At 45.1% G+C, this 5,856-nt stretch overlaps 1 protein-coding gene across 1 annotated transcript in view; it reads right to left on the reverse strand.

Annotated features, from left to right (window-relative positions):
• The window catches only part of LOC149467996 (uncharacterized), a 46,970-nt gene extending 41,184 nt beyond the window's left edge, over positions 1-5,786 (reverse strand). The window contains exon 1 of the mRNA XM_089670902.1: positions 5,691-5,786. The gene's annotated coding sequence lies outside the window, so the exon portion shown is untranslated. The remainder of the gene's footprint in view (positions 1-5,690) is intronic.
• Between the last annotated feature and the right edge of the window lie 70 nt (positions 5,787-5,856).

Here is a 5,856-nt window from a genome sequence, read left to right on the forward strand (position 1 = left end):
AAGGTTCTGTCCTTGGACCCCTTCTCTTCTCCATCTACACCTCCTCCCTTGGTCACTTGATAAACTCCCATGGCTTCAACTACCATCTCTATGCTGATGACACACAAATCTATTTGTCTACCCCTCACCTCACCCCTTCAGTTTCCACCCGCATCACTAGCCTACTAAGCGACATATCGGCCTGGATGTCACTCCACTTCCTCAAACTTAATCTTTCCAAAACTGAGCTCCTAGTATTCCCCCCAGCCCGTGCCCCCTCCCCTGACTTCACCATAAATATCGCTAACACCATCCTCAGTCCATCCCCTCATGCCAGGGTACTAGGTGTAATCCTAGACTCCCATCTGCCCTTCCAGCCCCAGATCCAATCGCTGACAAAATCATGTAGACTTCACCTCCACAACATCTCCAAGATACGCCCGTTCTAACCTTGGAAACCACTAAGCAACTCATTCACTCCCTTGTTATATCTCGCCTTGACTATTGTAACTCCCTCCTCATTGGCCTACCTCATCGCAGGCTATCCCCTCTTCAGTCTATCATGAATGTTGCTGCCAGACTCATCCACCTTACTAACCGTTCTGTATCCGCCACCCCTCTCTGCCAATCCCTCCACTGGCTCCCAGTTGCCCAACAGATAAAATTCAAAACTCTGACAATGACATATAAAGCCATCCACAACACTGCCCCAAATTACATCACCGATCTTATTTCTAAATATCACCCAATCCGTACACTCCGCTCCTCGCAAGACCTCTTACTCTCTAGTGCCTGTATCTCCTCCTCCCATGCTCGTCTCCAAGACTTCTCCAGGGCGTCACCCATCCTCTGGAACTCCCTATCCCAATCTATCAGATTATCACCTACTCTACTTGCCTTTCGGCGTTCACTGAAAACCTCTCTCTTCAGGGAAGCCTATCCTGCCCTCTGCTAATTCTGGTATTCTCTACTCTTCCAACCACTCCATCCCCCACAGTGACTACCTACTGTACCACTCACCCCGCCCTCCTAGATTGTAAGCTCCAAGGAGCAGAGCCCTCCTATCCCTCTTGTATTGAACTGTATTGTTACTGTATTGTCTCCCACTATAATGTAAAGTGCTGAGCAAACCGTTGGGGCTATATAAATCCTGTATAATAATAATAATCAATGCTTGGAGTTTGTCAGAATTTGTGGAATTTTTTGTTCACCCGCCTCTTGAGGATTGACCACAAGTTCTCAAAGGTATTAAGGTCTGGGAAGTTTCCTGGCCATGGACCCAAAATTTCAATGTTTTGTTCCCAAGCCCCTTAGTTCTCACTTTTGCCTGATGGCAAGGTGCTCCATCATGCTGGAAAAGGCACCAAACTGTTCTTGGATGGTTGAGAAAATTGTGAGTGAGCCCACTCACACATGAATGGTCTCAGGATGCTTTACTGTTGGTATGACACAGGACTGATGGTAGCACTCACCTTTTCTTCTATGGACAAGGTTTTTTCCGAATGCCCCAAACATTCAGAAAGGGGATTCATCAGAGAAAATGACTTTACCCAGTCCTCAGCAGTCCAATCCTTGTACCTTTTGGAGAATATCAATCTGTCCCTGATGTTTTTTCTCTTTTCTGCCCTTCTTGACACCAGGCCATCCTCCAAAAGTCTTCACCTCACTGTGTACAGATGCACTCACACCTGCCTGCTGCCATTCCTGAGCAAGCTCTGTATTTGGTGCCCAAATCCCACAGCTGAATCAACTTTAGGAGACAGTCTTGGGTGCCCTGAAGCCTTCTTCACAACAATTGAACTTCTCTCCTTGAAGTTCTTGACGATCCGATAAATCACTGATTTAGGTGCAATCTTAGTAGCAGCAATATCCTTGTGAATCCCTTTTTGTGCAAAGCAATGATGACTGCAAGTGTTTCCTTGCAGGTAACCATGGTTAACAGAGGAAGAACAATGATTTCAAGCACCACCCTCCTTTTAATGCTTCCAGCCTGTTATTCTAAGTCAATCAGCATGACAAGCGTGATCTCCAACCTTGTCCTTATGAACACTGACACCTGGGTTGATGCGAGAACCACGTCAGCTGATCCTTTTGTGGCATGGCTGAAATGCAGTGTAAATGTTTTTTTGGGGATTAAGTTCACTTTAATTGCAAAGAGGGACATTGCAATTCATCCAGTCACTCGTCATAACATTCTGGAGTATATGCATATTGCCATCATAAAAACTGAGGCAGCAGACTTCGTGAAAGTCTATATATTGAATGCTTTATTCAAACATACAGGTAGTGCAGCACTTAAGCCCTGGGTCACACTGGATGCGACTTGGCATGCAATTTGCATGCCTGCAACTTGCAAATCGCATGCCAAGTTGCACCCTATTGTTCGCAATTGGAGCGGTCATGTCGGTGCGGTTCCGAATTAGTCGGAGCCGCACCGATTTCAAAAGTAGTGCATGCACTACTTTTGGAGCGATTTGCATAGACATCTGTATCAGATGTCTTGCAAATCGCACCTGAAATCGACATCTCACCCAACTTTGAAATCGTGCGACTTCACTGTAAGTTGCATGATTTCAAAGTCAGGCTTGATGTGAACGGAGGGTAATACTAGTTTTTTTTGTCTCCCAAATGTGTTGCTGGTTTACACCCTGGTTGCACTGGGTGCAACTTGGCATGTGATTTGCATGTCATGCGGCTTGCAAATCGTATGCCAAGTTGCACCCTATTGTCCGCAATCACAGCGGGCAAATCTGTGTGGTTCCGACTTGGTCAGTGCCGCACCGATTTCTAAAGTAGTACATGCACTACTTTTCGTGCATGTCTTGCAAATCACACCTGAAATTGTCAGTCTCCCAACTTTGAAATCGTGCGACTTCACTGTTGAGCCTGATGTGACTGTAGACTAACCCTCCATTCACATCAAGCCCGACTTTGAAGTCGCACAATTTCAAAGTCGGAGGACCCGCCGATTTCAGATGCGACTTGCAAGACATCTGACACAGATGTCTATGCAAATCACACCAAAAGTAGTGCATATACTACTTTTGAAATTGGTGCGCCTCCGACCAAGTTGGAACCTCACTGATGTGACCGCTCTGACTGCGTACAATAGGGTGTGGCTTGGCATGCGATTTGCAAGTCTTAGGGCATGCAAATCACATGCCAAGTCACATCCAGTGTGAACCAGGGCTTACCCTCTGTTCACATCAAGCCCGACTTTGAAATCGTGCAACTTACAGTGAAGTTGCACGATTTGAAAGTCGGACCCGCCGATTTCAGGTGCGATTTGCAAGACATCTGATACAGATGTCTATGCAAATCACAGCAAAAGTAGTGCATGTGCTGCTTTATAAATCGGTGCGGCCCTGACCAAGTCAGAACCGCACCTATATGACCACTCCAATTGTGAAAAATAGGTGGCGACTTGGCATGCGATTTGCAAATCGCATGCAGTGTGAACCAGGGCTTACCCTCTGTTCACACTGACTTTGAAATTGTGCAACTTAAAGTGAAGTCACATGATTTCAAAGTTGGGGGACTGCCAATTTCAGGTGTGATTTGCAAGACATCTGACACAGATCTATATGCAAACTGCAACAAAACTAGCGCATGTACTACTTTAGAAATCGGTGCGGATCCAACCAAGTCAGAACGGCACCTACAGTTGCAAGAAAAAGTATGTGAACCCCTTGGGATTACGTGGAGTTTTGCATGAATTGGGCATAAAATGTGCTCTGAATGTCATCTAAGTCACAACAATAGAAGAACACAGTCTGCTGAACATAATACTACACAAACATTAGATGTTGTCATGGTTTAATTGCACATAACATGTAAACATTCACAGTGCAGGGAGGAAAAAGTATGTGAACCTTTGGACTTAATAACTGATTGACCCTCCTTTGGCAGCAATAACCTCAGCCAAACGTTTCCTGTAGTTGCAGATCAGACCTGCACAACGATCTGGAGTCATTTTGGACCACTCCTCTTCACAAAACTGTTTCAGTGTAGCAATATTCTTGGGATGTCTGGTGTGAATCGCTCTCTTAAGGTCATGCCACAGCATTTCAATTGGGTTGAGGTCAGGACTCTGACTGGGCCACTCCAGAAGGCGTATTCTGTGCTGTTGCAGCCATTGTTTTGTTGAATTACTTGTATGCTTTGGGTCATTGTCCTGTTGCATCACCCATCCTCTGCGGAGCTTCAGTTGGCGAACAGATGGTCGTACGTTTTCCTGCAAAATGTCTTGATAAACTCTGGAATTCATTTTCCCATCAATGACAACAATCCGTCCAGGCCCTGAGGCAGCAAAGCAGCCCCAAACCATGATGCTCCCTCCACCATGTTTTACAGTGGGGATGAGGTTTTGATGTTGGTGTGCTGTGCCTTTTTTTCTCCACACATAGTGTTGTGTGTTCTTCCCAAACAACTCAATCTTGGTTTCATCTGTCCACAGTATATTTTGCCAGTAGTGCTGTGGAACGTCCACGTGCTCTTTTGCAAACTTCAAACATGCTGCAATATTCTTTTTGGACAGCAATGGCTTCCTCCGTGGCGTCCTCCCATGTACTCCATTCTTGTTTAATGTTTTCCTTATTGTAGACGTGTCAACAAAAATGTTAGCATGTGCCAGAGATTTCTGTAGGTCTTTAGCTGACACTCTGGGATTCTTCTTTACCTCATGCAGCATTCTGCGCTGTGCTCTTGCAGTCATTTTTACAGGACAACCACGCCTAGGGAGAGTAGCAACAGTGCTAAACTTTCTCCATTTGTAGACAGTCTGTCTTACCGTGGACACATGAACATCAAGGCTTTTGGAGATACTTTTGTAACCCTTTCCAGCTTCATGCAAATCAACAATTCTTGATCGTAGGTCTTCTGAGAGCTCTTTTCTGTGAGACATGGTTCACATCAGACAGTGCTTCTGGAAACCAGTAAACCCAAAACAGGTGTGTGTTTTTTAAGGGCAGGACAGCTGTCAGCAACACATCCAATATCATCACACTGATTGGAGTCAAGGTTGGCTCACTCCTGGCTCCAATTAGCTCTGGGAGAAGTCATTAAGCTAGGGCCTCACATACTTTTTCCTCCCTGCACTGTGAATGTTTACATGTTATGTGCAATTAAACCATGGCAACATCTAATGTTTGTGTAGTATTATGTTCAGCAGACTGTGTTCCTCTATTGTTGTGACTTAGATGATGTTCAGAGCACATTTTATGCTCAATTCATGCTCCAATCCCAAGGGGTTGACATACTTTTTCTTGCAAATGTATATAACCGCTCCAATTGCAGACAATAGGGTGCGACTTGGCATGCGATTTGCAAGTTACAAGGCATGCAAATCCCATGCCAAATTGCATCCAGTGTGAATCATACACTACACACACATGGCCAGGCATGGGTCACTGCTATCACTATGGGGGGGCATGTTTAGAGCAATGATGTGTAGCCAACCTGAACAGAGCACATGTAGGCAACAAGGATCTAAAATGGGCTGCAGCAGATCAGCAGCACAGAGATAAAAATAAAAAAAATGCTGAAAACAGAATTATAAAGGAAAAACTGCAATTGCTGCTGTACAATGCATGAGCAAAGCATGTCATCCCGTTAGGACTTACATTTAGTGTCATTGTACCTTTGCCATGCACATCATCACCTGCACGCCTCCCCCTTCCTAAAATCACCCCCACCACAGGTAATAAACTTACCTCTGTTCGCCGTTCATTGCAGCCTCGCTTTCGCCTCAGAAACAATGATGTCATTCAGAAAAAAAACACTGACTTTGCTTCTCTGTTGTAACACAAATAAAGATGAGTGAAGAAAAAAAAGGTCGCTCGGGAGACGTAAATGGTTTCCTAAAAGCTGATTGGCTGT

Source organism: Staurois parvus, unplaced genomic scaffold (assembly GCF_062004578.1).
Source record: "Staurois parvus isolate SC_StPar_1 unplaced genomic scaffold, SC_StPar_1.0 ptg000096l, whole genome shotgun sequence".
NCBI lineage: Eukaryota > Metazoa > Chordata > Amphibia > Anura > Ranidae > Staurois > Staurois parvus.